Below are 22,195 nucleotides of genomic sequence, written 5' to 3'. Positions count from 1 at the left end.
GCAATTCACTGCCAAAGGACAGGCCTGTAATTCTGCCAAAGAAGTAGGCTCTTCCCGCTTATGATGTCCTCCCTTACCTCCTCTACGAGGCCTCCTCTGTTCCTCAACCTCTGTAGATGATGAATGGTCATCACTTTGCTCATAAGTTTCGGTTTCTGACATGGTTTTGGAGCAAAGTGGACAAACTGAACTGCTGTCTCTGCCTGCAAAAAGTGCTGAAATCTATGCTCGACCGATTGAGAAGAATTGAAGGGAGATGGAGAAATTTGTTTGAAGTTTGATTGCAAACAGCTCAACAGGTCGCGCACCTCCCAACGGGTCGCGCCCGTTGATGTTTTGAACTGCTGGAGCACTCTGGACGGGTCGCGCACCTCTCTCAACGGGTCGCGTTTTGCAGGAGGCTTTTGGAGGCCTTCCCGGTGTCGGAATCGGGTGCACAATAGCTCGTTGGAAAGGTATTTGAGTCTAATTTCCAAAAAAACTGGAATTTTTCAATTTGGAGTTCATTTGACCTGTCAAAAATCAAATCTCCCAAGACTGGTCAAAAAGTGCCAAATGAGGCTGCCTCAAGGAAGAGTGTTGTTGTAGTCAACGTTTGAATTCCTTCCTCAACCCCAAATTGAGCTCATGATAGCCCATTGGAAATCTCTTTGTGTCTATCTATCATTTTATCCATCAAGCAAATCATTTGGAAAACCCAGCTAGGAGAAAACTTGATTTTCCCAAGGTCACTTCAGAGGTGTCTTTGATTCTCCTGAGGCAACGGTATTCTTGACATTTCTCTCAAACCATGACACCTGTGAAAAACGTGAATGATTTTTTTCTTCCTTGGCATGTTGTGGACAAAAACCTCTCTCAGTTTTCCAAAATTCATCTTTGATTGCTCTGAAACATCATTTGAGTGAAACTTGTCCCGATGTGTGAAACAAGGAATTTTGTTGAAATGGAGCGAAATAAAGGGGATAGGGGGCTTCTAAATTCTTGAGGAAATTTTTGGGAGTGGGGAGGGATGTTAGGAAGTAGGGGAAAGTGGAATCTCAGAGATTGAGTGAGGGGAAGGGGTCCAACCTAGAAAATTGCCAAGTTGTAGCTAGAAACTAGGGTTTGTGAAAAAATGAGGAATTTGGGGGATCTGAGTGTGGGGAAGTGTTTGATAAGGTACTTTAAGGATAGGGGAAGGTGTATGAACATCAAGATATGAGTTTTTCCGATTACTTAGCCGCCCAAGAGAAATTGGCTTCAAAACTCTAGGAGAGGGAAATGAACTTGCCAAAGCACAACTGAAGCATGAACAAGGTGTGAAATGACTCATTAGACACTGAGATGATAATGACAACCCTATGAATGATGATAAACTCAGCTGAATGGTTACATGGACTGACATTTGGGCAACCCCTAGACCTAATGCCTAGTGACCAAATTTTGCTTGAAGACTCACTGAAATGACAAAATTTGACCTTGACACTTCAAAATCACTTTGTAAGAGCACATTTGATCACTGGAGGAAGGCTGGAAAGACTGACACTAACAGGATGAAGGTGAAGGCTCTGACGGTCAGCTAAATTTTACCCTTTTCTTCGATATCCTGTAGCCTATTGGCTTCTCCATTGATCTTTTCCCAATCCTACCCTCTAAATATTGGCCTCGTTCTGTAGTCTCCCTTGCTTCTTTTGGGGTGTTAGGGATTTTAGTTTGCCTCCTGTAGGAGGTCCTTGTCTTTCTACTCATAAATTTTTCCTAGCTTTGGCCTTATCGTTCCAATGTGTCCAGTATGATCAATTTAATAAGACCGTGATTGGTGACACAATTTTCTGGGTGTGCAGTATTTTTTACAACCGCAAACATGTGCCTAATGTTTTCTAACGAGAAATATGTATCGTTAACCAACTACCTGTGCTGCAGATGGTTTAGCAGTGAAAAATCATAATTGAACATGATCATTACCCTTCCTTCACAAGTAATGTACTTGATAATGTACAGGAAAAATCTCCCCATGGCCGAAGGAGTGATGATCTATCAATTGTCCTACCCTTCTTCTCCAATTGTTCCTCTCCTTGAAGGAATTTTTCCTTAAGAGAGGGGTCATTTCTTTTTTTGCAGAACCACTGTTTCCCCCCAGTCTATAGTGATTTCACACAGGAAATCGATTCTTCTTTCACTTCTAGCTTTAACCCCCGAACTTCCGTTTGGTTTTTATTCAGGTTTGGAGCGAATTACATGGCCACCGACTCCTCTGATCCCTTGATTCGTTTGAAAAATTCGAACCAACCCACTTTCTTAAAGACCTGGCATGCCCCAGGGAAATTTTCCAATGCTTCAGTTGAATTGGGATCTTTTCGGACTACTGCTCCTCCCATATCTATCCTAGCACTTTGTAATCTGCTCTTTCTCTGAGAATTTTGGAAGGAAGGTGCAATGCTTCACTGAGGTTGACGTTAGGGCAGTGAAATAGGCAATAAAATGAGGATTTTGGATTAGGGAGGATCGTATTGCACACGGTATGGTTTCATTATTGGTCCAAATCATGAAGATCTGGCATTAAATGCGTTTTAACTCTTGGCATGATTGAAATAAAGGGATAGTAATGACAACATTTCAACAATGATTACAAGATTTAAATTCGAGATCATAGATTACGAAATGATTCATCCTATCGATCGAGTTAATGTGACGTTTGTCCTTGGCCGTCTAAAGAGATACCATATTAATTGCCATGATTGTTAAACAAAGGGCAGAAGTGATATACCTTTGTATGCCGTACCTAACGTGATGTGGCAAGAAAGGACCAGTAACAAGGATCAGAGATATAATTAATTTGAGCAATGATGTTGTAGTTGTATGAATTGCTCCCACGACATAGCACTGATGAATAATCTCTCTTTTTTTATATTGCGGCTGACGATTTTGCTGATGTGATTGCTTATAGGTTGACAATTGTTACACATGTAACAATAGACCCAATTTCCACGCTATTTATACAACCGTTTCTTATTTACATGATTCTTTAAAATACTTGCAAAAATAATTTACGAAGATAGCAAACATATTCTAATAGAACTTGTAACAACATAAAAATAGAATATGCATGAGTTATGTAATGATGTTATAGAGGAAAAATAAATGTGCAACAACTGTGACATACTGGTTTTCAGCTGTCACCATTGGTCTTTTTGCGCCCCAGAAGAGGTTTTCACAATCGAATTTTTATTTATATGTTTTTATTGCTCTTTTTTCATTATTATTATTGTTGGGTGTAACAACTACCAACATAAGTTGGTTTTCAATTTTTATACTTATTGGAGAATTAAGAAATTGGCAGCATAGGGGAATTGTCCCCTGCCTTCGTAATCCGAAGGTTATTTGTGACAGTGTTGATGAATGATTCCCTTGAAGCAGGTTTGTGATATAGCCAAAGATGGTGCCCATTAGCAAACAATGGTGTCCTAGGACTGTCAATGGTTACTAAATTTATAGTCCCATTTTCGAAGACTGTGTCAACTTCATAAGGACCTAGCCACCTGGTGTAGAGCTTCCCTTTAAAATGCTTAAATGTTGAATCATATAATAGAGCCCAATCTCCTTTTTGAAATTTCTTCTTTTTAATGAATTTATCATGCCACTTAGCTCTTTGTTGTTGGACAATGTCTATTTGCTAAATGACAGCTAACCGTTTCTCATCTAGTTCATTAAGTTGATTCAATCGTTGTTTCTGTGTTGTTTCCAGATCCAAATTTACTTGTAGCGCTGTTATTAATGTCTTAATTTCAAATTCTATAGGAAATAGAGGATTTTTACCATACACTAATTCGTATGGTGAGAACCCTGTGGTATTCCTCCATGTAGTTCGGTATGCCCACAACGCCTCTGGAAGTTTATCAGCCCAATTTCTTTGATGGCTAGCTACGATCTTGGTAAGAATGCCCTCAATAACCTTGTTGGTGCTTTCTACTTGGCCATTTTCTTGCGGATGATAAGGCGAAGTGATTCTATGACAGATTTTGTATTTTTCAACCAGGTTCTGAATCAAATGAGATGTAAACTAGGGTCCTCCATCTATCACTATTTCTCTGGGTACTCCAAAATGGACAAAAATATCTTCAAACAAGAAGTCTAAAATAACCTGTTCTGTAGCTCTGGTTAATGATTTCGCCTCAACCCATTTTGTGACATAGTCTATGCATACCAGAATGTAGGATTTTTGCTGAGATGATAAGTTAATTGGTCCTGCAAAATCTAGGGCTCATTTCTCAAATGGTTCTAAGACTATTTGAGGTTGCAACAACATCTCATCTGATTGGAGTGGTGGACCCATTCTCTGGGCCAATAGAATCCTGTTGAGAGCACCTTGTATCCTGTTCTCTTATCTGCAAAATGTCCTCTGCAAGGTTCCTCATGAAAAGCTCGAAGGATATAAAAAATTTCATCCTCCCTTACACAACGTCTGATCTAATGGTCTGGCCCAGTGTGATAGAGATTTCTTTCTATCCATGAGTATCTATCACTTTGTTGAACAATCCTTTTCTTTTCCCTATAGGATAGGTGTTACAGGAATTTTCCTACAACAAGATAATTAGCTATGTCTGCATACCACAATGAGTAAATTGAAATAGAAAAAAGATATTCATCTAAAAAAGAATCTTCAATATGCATGTTTTCACTACCAACATTCAACCTAGAAAGAAAATCAGCCACCACATTATCTTTCCCAGGTTTATCTAGGATAGTTATATCAAATTCCTGTAACAAAAATAACCACCGTGTAAGCCTACCATTAGTGAATGATTTGTTCATAAAAAAAAATGGCAGAGTGGTTAGTGTGTACAAACACTTGATATCCTGTGATGTAGTGCCGAAATTTATTGATGGATGCACTACTGCAAGGAATTCCTTCTCGATCACTGTGTAATTGAGTTCAGTTGGATTCAAGTTTTTCTTATATAATAAATGTCATATGGTTTCTTTTCCTCCAGCTGGCCCAAAACAACTCCCACAACAGTATTAGATGCATCCGTAGCTATATGGAACAACAAATTCCAGTTCAGACCCTGCAAACTAGGAGCTGTTGATACACAGTCTTTTAATTTCACAAAGGCATGCTTGCATGTTCCTGTCCATAAAAACTCTTGATATTTCATAAGTAAAGAAAATAAAGGAGATAAAATCTTTGAAATTTTTTCTATAAAGCTCCTATAGTACCCTGCATGACCCAAGAAACTATGTACCTCTTTCTGTGTCTTGGGGATTGAGATTTTCAAGATTACCTCTATCTTAGCAGGATCCATTCTAATCCTATCAACTGAAATAAGATGTCCCAACACGATCCCTTCATTCATCATCACATGAAATTTCTTAGTACTCAAAGCAACATTAGTCTATTCAAATTGTTCTAATATTTTTCCAAATTAACTAATGTTTTTTCGAAGGCGTCCCCGTAGGGTGTAAAGTCTTCCATGAAAATTTCTACACAGTCATTCAACATATCAAAGAAAATTCCCAGTATCGCCCTTTGGAAAGTTGTTGGTGTGTTACAGAGTCCAAAAGGAAGAACCTTGTATGTGAAAGTTCCCCAAGAGTAGGTAAAGGTAATTTTATCTTGGTCTCCCAGGGCAATTTGTATTTATTTGTACCCACTAAACCTATTTAAGAATGAGAAAAATTTCTTTCCGGACAGGGTATCAAGGACCTGATATATAAATGGCAAGGGGAAATGGTCCTTTTGAGTGGCTTTGCTAAGTTATCTATAATCCATAGAGACCCTCCACTTGTCATTCCTTTTGGGGACAATGACAAGCGGAGATACCCATTGACTATCAAAAATGGGATAAATGAAGTTGGCATTAAGGAGTTTCTACAATTCTTCTTTTACTACCTCCATTAATGCAAGGTTCATGTGTCACTGTGGTTTTCTCACTGGATTACAACCATCCTTCAAATAGATTTGGTGAGTGCACAGGTTGGGATGGATACCCTTCATATCTGTATAATCCCATGAAAATGCCTTTTTGTACTTCTGTAACAACCGTAAGAAAAATATGTTCTGCTTAATAGTCAAGTTTGGATTGATATTAAGATATTTGCCTGGTTTTATTTATATAGTGTTGATGTTAATATTTGGAGCGATCTTCATCTGTTCAAGGCTCAAATATTCTACAACACCTTCCTCAAATATTCTACAATGTCTTTTTCCCATGAGTCTTCAATGGAAGTAACAAAAAGTTAATTGCTAATAAAACCACTTGTGATATCATCTTCCATTTCATTCTTAAAGTATTGTGCCTTCTTGAGGGTGAGAAGTGGTTGTGAGTGATATGACTCGGGTTCAAATTCATCCCACAAGGGGTTTCTCAAATATGTATATGTTTTCGTTGTGGGATAAAGGCTAAGATTCTTGGTGGCTAGGCCATCAGAAATCATCATAGACCCAGACCTGCATCCTATGAATGCATATGCAGTGCCTAGTGTTATAGACATATTTGGGCACTGCAACCCCAATCACATATGTCCATAAACCAAGGGCTTCTAAACCCCTAAAAGTGTTGTTTCATACCCTAAAGGATCAAGGTCAACTAATTACATCATTTTCTAGAAGTTCTCCTTGAAAAACTTCTCAGAACTGGTCAAAACTGGACCATACACTCTGCTCCATGCTGAGGGTGTGATGCATCTCACCTGCTACACACAAAGGGTGCCATGCATACTGAAAAGCCCTTCTGTAGGGTGCGATGAACGAGAGCAGACAAATGGCAGAGGCAGTTTGCTAGGTGGAAACTTAGAGAATCTTCTAGAAACTGCTCATATGACACTTGCCTCTCTGAATTCGCCCAGGGATGAGTAAGAGATCGTGAATCTCCAAGTGGAACCAAGAACTATCCGTGAAATGACACTAATCAAAATCCCAAAAGCTGACTCACCCACTTGCAAATATCTATATATGGATCCCTCATCTTAGAGATCCAGAGGTTGGAATTTTGTATTTTGTAAGGAAGTGTTGTTGGTTTCTCTGTGAAGCATTGTATTGTTGGGTGATCTAGCTTTTCATGAGGTGAAGAGGGCTTTCATTCTAGGAGGATGGCGCTGGATCAGACAGTTGGGTTGTAATCCTATCTTCTACTACTTATATCAATAAAGCTATTTGAGTTTTCCTCCATATACTTGTATATTTCTGAATCTTGTATTTTTGTATGCGTTTGTATGGTTAATGTACATCTGGTTCTACATTGTTTATGGTTATAGATCTCTATGCTTTGATGTTATTTTGCTGCTTTGACTCTACAGGTGTTCTTTGAAGCGGGACAAGTGAGAAAGAGTGGTGAAAGCTCTATCAAAGGAGAGAGGAAACAAGAAAGGAGCCAAGCAAAAGACTAAGGTTGGTGTTCTTTGCTTCTCTCTCATCTATCTCTTGTAAAGGAAAACACAAGTTACTTTGAATTGTTTGTTTCTAAGAGAGCTACCCATCTTAGTGGGACTAGCAGATCTGAGTAGACACTAGTTTTCCCAGAAAAAAATGATGACTCCACTGGGAAGCGAATAGTTTGTTTGTTCGTTACTATTGTTTGCTTTATAAATTACAGACAGAGCCTGAAGTTAAGCCAGCTAGCCTTCGAACTGCTTTTGCTATGCAACTGCAAAGTAGATCAATGCTGCTTCTGTAGGAATTTATAGGGTAAGTTCCTCAGAAAGAATACCAAAAGGACACCGCTCACAACCAGATCACATATCAATACACCAGTATTTTTGACGTGGTTAAAACCCTCAAAGAGGGAAACAGTCCACGACCTATCCCAACGTGGGTACTACAGGCAATTTATTAATCAAAGAATGAAAATTTACATAAGCTTCTCTCATGCACGGATTACCCGAACAATGACCCTCCATGCGCTTTAAATAGAACTCATGGACCAATCGGGTGTCAAGCCACGGATCAAGTGTCGGTAATACCGAGGTGAGAGTGAACCGTCGGATCACTACATATCATGACCGTCGGATTGTAAGTTACAAAATGTACAACGGTAAAGAAACACACTTTACCTAACTCTATACTAGACCAAGTTGAACTTAACTATTTCCTATGTGTCGGAATATCCTAACATCCCCCTTAAGAACAACTTGGGATAGGATTGAAGGATTTACAAATATGACACAATAGGAGAAGGAAGGAGGCACTAGAGCCTATCCCCCCTTAGTGACAACTTCCTGAACTCCAAGCATATATCGAAGTTTAGTGAACTTCGCCTCTGTGAGAGCATTTGTGAAGATGTCTGCAACCTGATCATCTGTTGAACAATATTGCACTTGAAGAACATGGTCATGAATGAGCTTTCTGATGAAGTGCATGTGTAGTTCAATGTGTTTACTACGCTGATGCTGGACTGGATCTTTGCATAGCTGAATGGCACTTTGATTATCACACCAAAGTGTGGTTGGATGCTGCTGCTCAAAGCCAAACTCTGATAGGATCTGACGAAGCCACAAGGCTTCCTTACTAGCTTCCACGACACCACGATACTCTGCTTCTGCTGACGAAAGAGAAATGGCAGCCTGTTTCTTGCAAGCCCATGTAATAGGTCCTGAACCAAGAGTGAAGACATAACCGGCAGTAGACTTCCGATCATCAGGGTCACCAGCCCAATCAGAATCAGTGAAACCAACTAATAGAGGAGCTGCTTTGGCACTGTAATGAATCCCAAACTGTACTGTACCTCGAACATAACGAAGTATTCTTTTGGCTGCTTTCCAATGACTTTCACGGGGGTTTTGCATAAAATGAGCAACAAGGCCAACAACAAAGGAAAGATCAGGATGAGTATGGGTTAAATACAAGAGTTTTCCTACAAGTTGACGGTATAATGTAGCATCAACTTCAGGAGAAGTACAAGAGACTGAAAGTTTGACTCCAGACTGAAAGGGAGAAGGGGCTGGCTTACAGTCTTCCATGTGAAAATGACGAAGAATATCACAAGCATACTTGGACTGGGAAAGGGAAATACCCTCCTTGGATTGCAAGACTTGAAGACCGAGAAAATAGTGTAAGTGTCCTAAGTCTGTCATTTCAAATTTATTTTTAAGGCTGGACTTCACATGGTTGATAAGGTTGGGATCACTACCAGTAAGGATAAGATCATCAACATAAAGAACAAGGATGATAAGAGAGTTGACCACTTTCTTGGTGTAGATAGTATTGTCAGAATGACACCTAGAAAAGCCAGATTCTAAAAGAAAGCTATCCATTTTGGCATACCAAGCCCGAGGAGCTTGCTTGAGGCCATAAAGGGATTTCTTAAGTCGACAAACAAGGCTGGAGTCTGTTTGTATGAAGCCAATGGGTTGTTCCATATAGATTTCTTCCTGCAAGTCCCCATGCAAGAAGGCAGATTTAACATCCATTTGATGGACTTCCCATTTTAAAGAGGCAGCAAGGGAAAGAACAAGGTGGATAGAGTTCATTTTGGCAACAGGGGAGAAGGTTTCAGTGTAGTCAATGCCTTCAACCTGTGAAAAACCCTTAGCAACAAGACAAGCTTTATGTTTATCAACTTTCCCATCTGGTCCATACTTGGTTCTGTAAACCCATTTACATCTAACAAGTTTGCGTCCCTTTGGTAGAGGAACAAGATCCCATGTATCATTTGTCATCAATGAATGATATTCTTCATTCATAGCTGCTTCCCAATGTGGATGGCCTGAAGCTTCTGCAAAAGTGTCAGGATCATGATTTACTGGAGCTTGAGCCAGTAAAGAAGAGGCTCTTTCAAACTGAGAACGTGTGCGTCGCTGATCTGTAGGATCACCGGCAAGATCACCTGCTGCATCCCGAGTAGCACGGACCCATCTTGGAAGTTGAGGATCATGAGAAGGTGGGGGAGGATTATCATCCTCACTTTCATCACCTGAAGAAGAAATGTTTTCAAAAGTAGAAGAGATAGGAAGAGGTGGCACATCCGCTGGACTAGGCTCGCAGGCCGATTTATTTTCATCAAATTTTACATCTCTTCTAATGATAACATTTTTGGACTTAAATGGAATAAGTCTATAACCTTTTACATCTTCAGAATATCCAACAAAAGTACATTTCTCACTCTTAGGTTCGAAAGCTTTATGCTTTTCATTTGGAATATGGGCCCATGCTTCACTTCCAAACACACGAAAGTGACTTACATCTGGTTTAATGGAACTCCAAGCTTCTTCTGGAGTGATATTCTTTAGAACCTTAGTAGGAGTGCGATTGATTATATAATTTGCACAATTAATTGCTTCGGCCCAAAAACTAAGACTGAGTCCTTTAGATTGCAGCATACAATTAGCCATTTCCTTTAAGGTGCGATTTTTCCTTTCAGCTACACCATTTTGTTGTGGAGTGTATGGAACAGTATGTTGCATTTGAATTCCATTTTCGGTGCAAAAGTTGATGAATGTGTTTTTAACATATTCTCCACCATTATCAGTTCTTAGCTTAAGAATTTGATGTCCAGATTGTTTTTCAACAAAGGCTTTGAAGGCCAAAAATGTGTTAAATACTTCGCTCTTGAGTTTTAAGAAGTATACCCAAGTGCGTCTGGAGAAATCATCAATGAAAGTTAAGAAATACTTGTAGCCAGAGAATGAAGCAACAGGAAGTGGACCACATAAATCACTGTGCACAAGCTGTAAAGGGGCTGAGGCGTGCCAAGAAGCACGTTTGTCAAAACTGTCCCGATGATGTTTGCCGAGTACACATCCGGAACAAACACCATCTCTGCAAGATACCATAGGAAGACCTGTCACCATATTTTCTTTACATAGATGCTGAAGGGAGCGATAGTTTAAGTGACCAAATCGCTCATGCCAAAGTTTGCTCACTTCATCATTATGAGCAACAAATACTGAGGGAAGATTTGATGACCCAAAGTTGTGAAACTTATACAACCTTGTGGAATCATCAGCAATACCAGTAGCTAGAATCTGTTTAGGATCTCTTAGATCCTTGATTACAACATCATGAGGTGAAAATTCAACAATTTTACCTTCACCTGAATGAGTTATCTGATAGACAGATAGAAGGTTGCAGGATAAGGTTGGAACACATAATACATCATTAAACTGACCATTGTCTAGATGAACAGTTCCAGTGCCTACAACATTAAGAGATCTATCATCACCAACATATATATTTTTGGTGTTACAATCATTTAAAGAAGAAAACATGGCTTGGTTTTTGGCCATGTGATAAGAGGCTCCAGAATCAATGAGCCACTCATGAGAAGGAGAAGAAGAAGATACATTTAATGCATAACCAGACTGAGATGATTGACAACGACATGCAGAAAGTGCCATTCTGGAAGTTGAAGTTGAAGTAGGCTCCACATGGATGTTATGTTTCTTCATTGCGGCTTCCAAGGCTTCCATCTTCTTAAAGCATTTAGATTCTAAGTGGCCATATAGATTACAAAAGTTACAATGTCTATCAGTCTTCTTCCATTTGTTTTTATTGGTCTTATCATTTTGCTGAAATGATCTTTCATTTTGAGGCTGAGGACCATTCTTTTTAGGATATGACTTCTTAGGATTCTTTGAATTTGGTTGCTGCTGGGCGGCCAACGCTTTCGTGGAAGAGTTTCCAAGATTAACAAGACCAAGGTGTAAGAGTTTTTCTTGTTCTCTTATTAAGGAATCACAAAAGGAGTCAAAGGAAGGGGCCTTGTAGTCTTTTCCTTGACAAATGAAAGCTTCCCTTGTAGAATGGAAAGTGGAAACAAATACAGAGTAGGCTGGTCCCAACTTAGTAAGGATGGAATAAATAAGGTTACCATCTTATTTCTTAACTTTAACACCTTCCAAGAGATATCTAAGGGTCTTGAATTTGGACAAGAAATCTTCAATGAAAGAAAAATTATTAGGATCCAAAGTAAGCAACTCATTTTCAAGTTGATGGGCTCTAATTTCATTTTTAATCCCAAAAACTTTAGTGAGTTTTTCCAATGCTTCATGAGGAGTCTCAAGTTCTGCAATATGGAATCTAAGATCAGGAGAAATAGACATCCCTATCAAACCACGTGCTTGATCTTGTCTATTTTCCCATTTTGCAGCCTTGTCTTCATCTTTTGGTTTCTTCTCTTGGTCTGTGGCTATTCTGAAGAGACCTTTACTTCTAAGTAAATCTTCCATGTAGGCTACCCATTGTGTTATAGACATTTTTGTGCCTCGCAACATGGAGCATGAAATGTCGATAATTACAGGGATCCTCAATCCCTAAACATGTTGTTCTTACCCCTAGAGGAACAAGGTCAGCAAACGACAACACTTCCTATCAGTTCTCCACCTGAAAACACTCAAAAACAGGCTATTTTTGGATCATGTCAGCTGCTCCACTGAGCATCTGCGCTGAATGTCAACTGCTCCTCCTTGTACCTGCGCTGAAAGTCAAAACCAATGAAGGCTACCTGCGCTGGGCGAGATTGGCCAAGTGGCACAGTCATTTTGCAAGGTGTCAACTGCCCAGGAAGCTTCCAAACTGACACTTGGTTCAAGGAATTCGCCCTATGATGAGTAAGAGGTACTTGATCTCCATGTGGAAGCAAGGATCTCCAAGTGGACTCAAGAACTGAAGTTTAACTGAAGAGGGAGAGGACACAAGGCAGCTTTATGTCAGTCTCAAGCTGACTCATCCTTTCTCCTTCTACCCTATATATAGAGCTCTCTCATGAGGTCTAAGGGGGCTGGAATTTTGTGCAAAGCAAGGAAGTGCTGTTGGTTTACAGTTAGAACTATTGGGTGATTGCTTTTATAGAGGAGAAGAGGAGATTTCTTGCTGCTAGGGAGGTGCTGCTGGATTGGAGCCATTTATGGTTGTAACCTTCTCAGAACCTTTTTCTTCTATCAATAAAGCTTTTGATGTTCTCCTATATACTTGTATTGCAATGATGTATTGTTTTTATCTGTATATTTGATTCATTCTAATCCATGCATCAGTTATGAGTACATGTTTCTTGTAGTTTCCCTCTCTTGTTTTTGCAGGATCTTTGTGTAGCTGGGCCGGCAAAGGGAGCAAGGAGCTGGGAACAAGAGGCAAAGAGAGAAGACAGGATCGACAAAAGCGAAAGACATAGGTTGGTCAATCTTTTCTTCCTTCTCTGTACTTTCATAAAGGAAAAATATCAAAGCTTTACTTTCAGTTGTTGCTAAGGAACTATCACCCTTAGAGTAGGGATAGGGTCATTCCGAGTCGGATACTTTTGCCCACAACAAACTGGCGACTCCGCTGGGGAGCTAGTATCTTGTTGGTTTATTGTGTTTCTTGCTATTCATCTCATAAATAAGGAGAGCACCAAATCGAACTGCAATTGAGTCCTTCAATTGCAAAGTAGAGGGCAGCTGCTCTGGCTCAGTTTCTGAGCAAGTTTATGATTTGAAAAGCTGATCCACAAGGACTCTTGTGCTCTTTGTGATAGCTTTTCATCCTCTTGATCATCCCTTAACTTGTACTTGACCTATAGCTTTTTATTTCAGCAAAAACAGTGAATTTTTGAGCTTTTTATGACCCGGAAATCCTTGTAAACGCAACTCTCGTGTCTCAGTGCAGGCTGTCCAAAGGCAGTCTGCATTTCAGCGCAGGTTCTCCCTTCGGGAACTGCGCTGAGAGTCAGTTTGACAGACCAGAGCCTGCGCTGAACCAGTTAGGCTATGTCTTCCTGAGGTTTCCCACTGAGTCTTGGCCCTGTTTTCACTGTTATTTTGCTGCTGATTGCTTGTCATTTGTACTTGCTGTAAACCAACTTTCCTTGACATTATTCCACCTCAGTTGTGTGATGAAACTGTGATTGTTCTTTCAGTATTTCTTGTTTCAATTACAGTTTCCCATTGTGAAAAGCAAACCAGTATAGCTGTGGCCTCTTAGATCCTGAACTGTAAAAGTGTCTTTGTGATCTTAAGAGCTAGTTTTATTACTGTTCATGGCTGTTTGGGTTTGTTTGTTTTTTCATTTTGTGGTTTGAATCTATACATTTCCAGTGTCTAAACAAGTCGATCTTAAGGTGTCTTTTGATTTTGGACAAGCTTGTTTACTTTCGCTTGAAATTAGATTCAAAGTTATACAACAGTTTCCTTTTTGTCTTACATCAACATTGAGGATAAAGAAAAGAAATATCTGCATTGTGCATGTGCATTATTGACAGTTTGCATGTTGATTTAGGAAAAAAGTGCATTTAGTGTGTGTTCTATGATCTGTGTGAAAAGTTGATGTCTTTCTTTTCCCTCAGTAGATTAAGGTTTTCAAAGTTGAAAGATTGAAAAGTTTTGCTTCTCATCTTAGATTGCATTTAGGAAGTTGTATATATACATCTCGTGGTGATCCTTAAAGGCAAACTGCTAAGCAAGATCAACATTAAAATGAATTGAATTTACATAACAACGCATTGAAACATAACGCAAACACATAGAGGTCTAAGCTAGAGACGTGTTCCGGCGTCGTTAAACGTGATATCTTAGCGTTGAGTGGTTGGGTGATTCCTCCACGGTGAAGCGATAAGTATCAATACGGACTTGTGCTCCCGCGTACCGTCGAGTATATTGGGAGACCCCTATAGGAATAAAGCCTTTATCCTTAGGAAGCCGTGTCGGCCGCCCTACTGATCGCGATGCAGTGAACACAGCATTCACGAAGATCGACCACCCGTACCGTAAAACGTATTCTGTGGTTTCGCGAAAGGTTTGGCACACCCTCTGCCTAGATCTCCAGAGCAGTTTCTTTTGGCCTTTTTCAAACTCTATAACTGAAAAAGTCCAACCGAGCATTTGTCACTTCGGGCTCGTTAATACATCGAAGGCGACTAGAGTCATCTTTAGCTTTTTCTCGACTCTTAAAACATGAAAAAGCAAAGTTGTGTCTAATAAAGCGTCGTTATAAAATTCATTTTAAACGGAACATAATCACCTCTTATTCCTGCGTTGATCTGTAAGTTGAGAACATGGAACGCCCCAACCAAGGAAGTCCACAAGATGTAAGTCCTAGTCCTTTCTCCTCTTGGGGAGAAGTTGGTGCGCCCCATATGGCCACATTGTCGCTTCCAGGACTGACAATAGGCCTGCCAGTTTGGCTGTTCTCGACCAATGTAGTTCAGGCCACCATGGTTCCTGATCAATCGAGTCAACTGTTAGATCAGTCTAGAGCTGCCCACCAGCCTTCTACTTCTGATAACTCTTCCTCCGATCCTTCATCTTCGCAAGGTAGAGCCGGCAAAAGTCAGCCTCCCAAGGAGAAGAAGGAGAAGAAGAAGAAAGAGAAGAAGAAGAAGGAGCCTAAGGTGACTGGGGGCAAGCAAAAGGCATCTGACAAAAACCCACACACTGCACAGACCGGGCCTAAATCGCCATGTGTCATATGTAGAGGAGACCATTTCCATAGAGATTGTCCCTGTATTCCCCGGATACTAAGGGACTGGTCCCCTCGTCTACACAATTCGGGGGCATCAACCTCTGACAGTCAGGTTGATTGCTTTCCGTCAACCAGCGAAAGTGAAGGATCAAGGCAAAAAGGGGGAGTAAAATTCCCCTGTAAATTGTGTGAAGGAAGTCATGCCATCCACCGTTGTCCCTTCTTAGGCGAAGCGAAGAGAGTTTTGGAAGATCGTCTGGTTTCACCGGTAAAACTTCCTCCTGGATACAAAAAACTCGTGCCAAGTCCTTCGTTGGTTGAAAATACAGCTGGCCCACTCAAGTGGTCGGCTGAAGCGTCAGTCACTGAAAATGAACCTACTGAATCCAGACCGGACGAAAGTCCAAAGGTCGATATGGCAGTTGACCCGGTTCTACCTTCAGAAGTTTCATCTTCAAATGACACCGTCGCCGAAGAGTCATCTTCATGCGACACCCTCACTGAAGAGAATAAGGATGACACCATCCAGGTTCTTTTCATCAGCACCGACTCTGATGAGCGTCAGGGCAATGCGCCCATTCCTTTATCGCAGGAAGGAACATCATCAGGGTCATATCCGGCCGTATATTCGGTCCCACCACCAAGCAACCTGGTTGTATCCTTTGATTGGAATCAACTAGGCAGACCCCGGTTACCAGCCAGTATACCGTTCAGAATCATTGTCCAGATCTATAGAATGATTATGGCTGGTACTATCATTGATGAAGGGGCGTCTGTGAGTATCCTTTCCTCTGTTGCTTGGAAAGCACTGGGTTCCCCGACGCTTTTACCTGAGTTAAGAAATCTCTCAGGTTTTGATAAAGGAACCAGTCGACCATTAGGGATCCTCCCCAATGTGCCTGTTAAATTGAAAGGGAAGACCGTTAATATGAACGTGATGGTCGTCCAAGGACCCTTGGATTATAACCTACTCCTTGGACGTGACTATATTTATTGCATGGGAGCGATAGTCTCCTCACTCTTTAGAGTAATGTGTTTTCCACACGAAGGAAGGATGGTCAAGCTCGTAGACCAACTTTCAGTTCCGGGATCTCGCATCGCAAATAGTCAAATACCAATCCTAAATGGTCTGTTCACTCAAGATATGCCTCCACCCCCAATCCTCCTTCCCGATGAGTACGAGTGATTCGGAAAGAAAGACTGGAACCCAGGGGGCATGCACCCTGGTCTGCTTCGGGCAGAAAAAAAAACCCTAGGTATAAGGTAGAATTTCCGCAGAAGAATATGACTAGTCTGTACCCCGTCCGTGGATGGAAGAGGGGTTGTTCTGGAATAATATTCTTTTGTTAAAGTTATGTGTTTGGCAAAAGAGTCATTCACCTTTGTCTAAAGAAGTGGGCAATGCCCAAGTAGGAATTCCCTTATTGCAACAAGCAGTAACCATCTTTGGGGAAAAGCAAGCCTCACCCATTAAAACAAATGTTTTGAAGGATAAGTAGGGGCAGCCTCCAAAGAAAGAGATTCTATTGTTGTGACATAGGGTAACCATCTTTGAGTAACCCAATGATAGACATCGCCGAAGAAAGAGATTGATTTGCGGCAGCAAATAGAACCCTCTTCAGATAATAAGAAAGAGGAAAGCCTCCCTCAATAATACCAATGTTTTGTCTTTGAGTAGTGTTCTTCTCTTGTCACGAATAGCTGTTCGTTAAAAGTTGGGCCGACGGGAAGACAAGTACCGCGTAAGACCCCTTAAAATAACGAGAAGACTAGTATCGTTAACATTAGATTGGCAAGATGACAAGTAGCTGTGAACACCCAAAGAAAAGCAGAGGTGGGGGAGAGGAGGGGCAGCCTCGAAATCCTACCCTATACCTGGGGGCATGCAAACCTTTTGGAGTGCAAGCTAGGGGCGGTTATTTATCTGGTTTTAAGATTAACCGTTTTCGGAACTTACATAAAGGAAGGATGAGTTGGAGCATAGCTTCGTGAGATAAAGCTCCTTAAAAAATAGCTATCTCACAGGAGGCGTTCTTATTTTATGACTGGTATATCGAGCAGTTTTAGCACACAGTTCATGCTCGTTAAAAAATAAACGCAAGATTCGAGCAGTTTTAGCACATAGTTCATGCTCGTTAAAAAATAAACGCAAGAATCGAGCAGTTTTAGCACACAGTTCATGCTCGTTAAAAAATAAACGCAAGATCCGAGCAGTTTTAGCACATAGTTCATGCTCGTTAAAAAATAAACATAAGTTGTGAGCAATCTTCCCCTAGAGTTCAAGCTCACCCAGAAAAAATGAACCGGTAAATAACCTTGGTAAATGTAACCTTTGACAGCCATATTAAAGCCCTTGGTCGTGTTCTTGCAGTCTCACCTCCATCCGTTCATTTGGCCAATCGTTCATCTCCATATGTTTGTTTACCCATTTTGAGGAACAGCTGCGAAGAGTGATTTCACTAAGCCATCCTTGTGACACTGCCGTGATTGGAATATTCCAACCTGTACCTGGAATCTGCTGCTGCCCTGTTCATCACTCGTTCCTCGAAAGACGAGTCGTCTTTAAGCTCTTTTCACTGACTCGTAAAATATGAAAAGATTGCCGAGTCTTGGCCTTCCAGCTCGTTAAAACGACCGGAAAGCTATCCCTCCTCTAGATTTTAATCTTTTTGGACCTGAGGGATTATTGCACAAAAAGATCGAGCGCTTGTTTTGTTCGGCTCGTTAAAGCAATCAAAAATTCATCCCTTCTGTATTGTTTTATACTTTTTCGGACTTAAGGGATTAGAAGACGAAAAAGGAATTTTGGAGTTAACTTTCCGTACCTTTTCAGACTCTCTAAAAATGAAAAGGACCGAGTTTTCCTTGTCGTTAGACTCGTTAAAATGATTAAATAGCGACAAACTTGTCTTTAGACGAGAACGAGTTTCCCTATCGCTAGGCTTGTTAAAACATAGCGATGGGCTTGCCCGAAGGGCAGGTTATAGAACAAGCATATGTTATCCTCCTCAAGCTTGAAAAAAATAAAGAGGTACTGGTCAGCAATGACTGGGGAAAAATTGGGAGAACATCAAAGCTTAATGGTAGCAAGTCGCTCTTGAACATGACACTTTTCTTCCGTACCACATCGGGTTGGGTTGTTTCATTCACCGGTCTCATCACCATGGTCTTCGCCAAACCATCCACATTTTGGGGTAATGCTACCGATCCATCGCATCAGTGTCGTTATATGTTCAAGAGAGGTCATTCTGAAAGTGTCAACCGTGTCCCATCCGCTGCCATACATTATCCTTCATCCATTCATGATCGCCACCCTGAATCATATGTCACAGTTTGTTTTCACCTCCACTAAAATCATTAGCTCCGTTCCGTGTCATTGATGTGGGATTCATTAAGGCCCTCCTTTGACGGATCGCTTCTTGTCGACTTCAGCTCATTATCCAAGAAGTTGATCTAGGAACAACCCCATCAGTACTTTGAAGCTTGCATGCCTTAATGGCAAGTTTCTCACTTCCGGCGACAGGTATACATCAATGACCTTCGACCAGAAGATTTTGCGTGGCGTTCGATGCCAAGTCCTTTATTCACGCCACGTGAATTATACTGCAGTACCTTGAGGGTCATTATCATTATCGGTGATTCCTCTCGCGCTTGTTAACGGTTTTCATCATTGACCGGTAATCAAGCGATGTCTTTCCATGTTCGACTTCAGCAAAATTCTCACATGGATCGACTTGTACTTAGAGTGAAGATCGAACAAGTTTGAAGACCCCGGATCTAGTTTCATCCATCCGGGCTGCGATACATATTCAGGAAATATAAAAGCATTTGTCATGTACATCATTGCAGCAGATGATCATCCTACTCAAAGGATGATAATTTCAGCAGAGAATTATCAGTCTACCATCAGACGATCGTCTGTTCTATGTACCAAAATGTATTTATAAAGCTGAGCATGGGAATGCCCGCCTCAGCTAGATCATGAAAACAGAATGAAAAATAATGTATTGTATTGTATTGTATTACAGGGCACCTCTCGGCACTTGAATGAACTTCGGACCCTCTGGATAAAGCATTTCACCCGATAAACGACCTCATACTTTAGGGGGCAACTGTTATAGACATTTTTGTGCCTCGCAGCATGGAGCATGAAATGTCGATAATTACAGGGATCCTCAGTCCCTAAACATGTTGTTCTTACCCCTAGAGGAACAAGGTCAGCAAACCACATCACTTCCTATCAGTTCTCCACCTGAAAACACTCAAAAACAGGCTATTTTTGGATCATGTCAGCTGCTCCACTGAGCATCTGCGCTGAATGTCAACTGCTCCTCCTTGTACCTGCGCTGAAAGTCAAAACCAATGAAGGCTACCTGCGCTGGGCGAGATTGGCCAAGTGGCACAGTCATTCTGCAAGGTGTCAACTGCCCAGGAAGCTTCCAAACTGACACTTGGTTCAAGGAATTCGCCCTATGATGAGTAAGAGGTACTTGATCTCCATGTGGAAGCAAGGATCTCCAAGTGGACTCAAGAACTGAAGTTTAACTGAAGAGGGAGAGGACACAAGGCAGCTTTATGTCAGTCTCAAGCTGACTCATCCTTTCTCCTTCTACCCTATATATAGAGCTCTCTCATGAGGTCTAAGGGGGCTGGAATTTTGTGCAAAGCAAGGAAGTGTTGTTGGTTTACAGTTAGAACTATTGGGTGATTGCTTTTATAGAGGAGAAGAGGAGATTTCTTGCTGCTGGGGAGGTGCTGCTGGATTGGAGCCATTTATGGTTGTAACCTTCTCAGAACCTTTTTCTTCTATCAATAAAGCTTTTGATGTTCTCCTATATACTTGTATTGCAATGATGTATTGTTTTTATCTGTATATTTGATTCATTCTAATCCATGCATCAGTTATGAGTACATGTTTCTTGTAGTTTCCCTCTCTTGTTTTTGCAGGATCTTTGTGTACCTGGGCCGGCAAAGGGAGCAAGGAGCTGGGAACAAGAGGCAAAGAGAGAAGACAGGATTGACAAAAGCGAAAGACATCGGTTGGTCAATCTTTTCTTCCTTCTCTGTACTTTCATAAAGGAAAAATATCAAAGCTTTACTTTCAGTTGTTGCTAAGGAACTATCACCCTTAGAGTAGGGATAGGGTCATTCCGAGTCGGATACTTTTCCCCACAACACATTGGAAGTAGTTAGTGCTGTCAAGAATGACTTGGCATGGACTTTCCATTTTTTAAGAAAAACTGAAGCTGAAGATGCTGAAAGTAAGTGTTCCAATGGATAGATCTCGAAAAATTAGGCTGTTTTAAAAAAAACGGCTCTGAAAAAGGCTTCCGGATGAAGAAGTTATGGCTTTTTGAAAAAAAAATTGTTGAAGTTGCCGGCAAAGTGCGCGAATGTGCAGGAATGAAAAAAAATCCGCCCCCACAAAATGGAGACTTGAACCCAAGACCTCTACTCTCTTAAAATAGCTTTGAACCAATTAATCTATACAAAAAATTTGAGAGAGAGAGAGGGGGGGGGGGCCTTGGTTTGCGTGCCTGCCTTGAGAAAGCTCTTTTTCCCTACAAAACACAAAACACAAAACCCAACACGAATATGCAAAGAAAAACGAACCTTGCGGCTCGAAGTTAGCTTTAGCCAAAAAACTAGAAATTTAAAAAAAAAATCCCAAAGTTAGCTTTAGCCGAAAAACTAAATATTTTTCTCAATGTTTCTGATTTTCCGAGATCACACTAAGGTGCAGGGAAAAGAGCATACGCATGAGAAAAATCCTTCCTTTCTGTTTTTGATTTGCCCAGATCGCATAGAGTCGCAGGGCAAAGAGCATACGCAGAAATGAAAGGTATAGATCCGGTTAAAAAAAAAGGGCTAAATAAACCGAAACCGAAATAAGCAGAGAGAAAATAACAGTAAACTGCAAAAACACTATATACCTCCCGATCTGAAAAATGACGCAGCTGGGGCTACCAGAAACCTTTTCGCGTGAAACGAAAGGGGTTCCTCACTGGAACAGATGCTCCGAACGCAACAGAGCAGTCCTCTCGGCCCGAAAGCAGTCAGAAACAACAGATCTAGGAAACGACAGCCGCATGCAGTTCTACCGGCTTCAGATTTGGATCACCAACGAACGCGGCCCTCAAATAGCTCTGATACCATGTAGGAATTTATAGGGTAAGTTCCTTAGAAAGAATACCAAAAGGACACCGCTCACAACCAGATCACAGATCAATACACCAGTATTTTTGACGTGGTTAAAACCCTCAAAGAGGGAAACAGTCCACGGCCTGTCCCAACGTGGGTACTACAGGCAATTTATTAATCAAAGAATGAAAATTTACATAAGATTCTCTCATGCACGGATTACCCGAACAATGACCCTCCATGCGCTTTAAATAGAACTCATGGACCAATCGGGTGTCAAGCCACGGATCAAGTGTTGATAATACCGAGGTGAGAGTGAACCGTCGGATCACTACATATCGTGACCGTCAGATTGTAAGTTACAAAATGTACAACGGTAAAGAAACACACTTTACCTAACTCTATACCTAACTCTATTCTAGACCAAGTTGAACTTAACTATTTCCTATGTGTCGGAATATCCTAATAGCTTCAGTCCATCTCTGGGTTGGTTTATGAATTGAACATCTGACTTGCAAACATCCTAATTTCCCTGGTGGTAGCTCAATAACCTCATTAGATCAACCCCTATACTTTGTGTTTACTGTCTATCATAAGCTCAGGCTAAATCCATGATCTTAGCTGCAAACTGTGGGTGAAAACCAAGCTCAGTCTCGTCCCTGGACCATCGAACTGTCTCTCATTGGCAGTCTAGATGCATCTCACCTC

Source organism: Pinus tabuliformis, chromosome 1_1 (assembly GCF_031772625.1).
Source record: "Pinus tabuliformis cultivar Carrire ecotype Pingquan chromosome 1_1, CPIR1, whole genome shotgun sequence".
In the NCBI taxonomy this organism is placed as follows: Eukaryota; Viridiplantae; Streptophyta; class Pinopsida; order Pinales; family Pinaceae; genus Pinus; species Pinus tabuliformis.
This window is presented reverse-complemented; position numbering follows the sequence as displayed.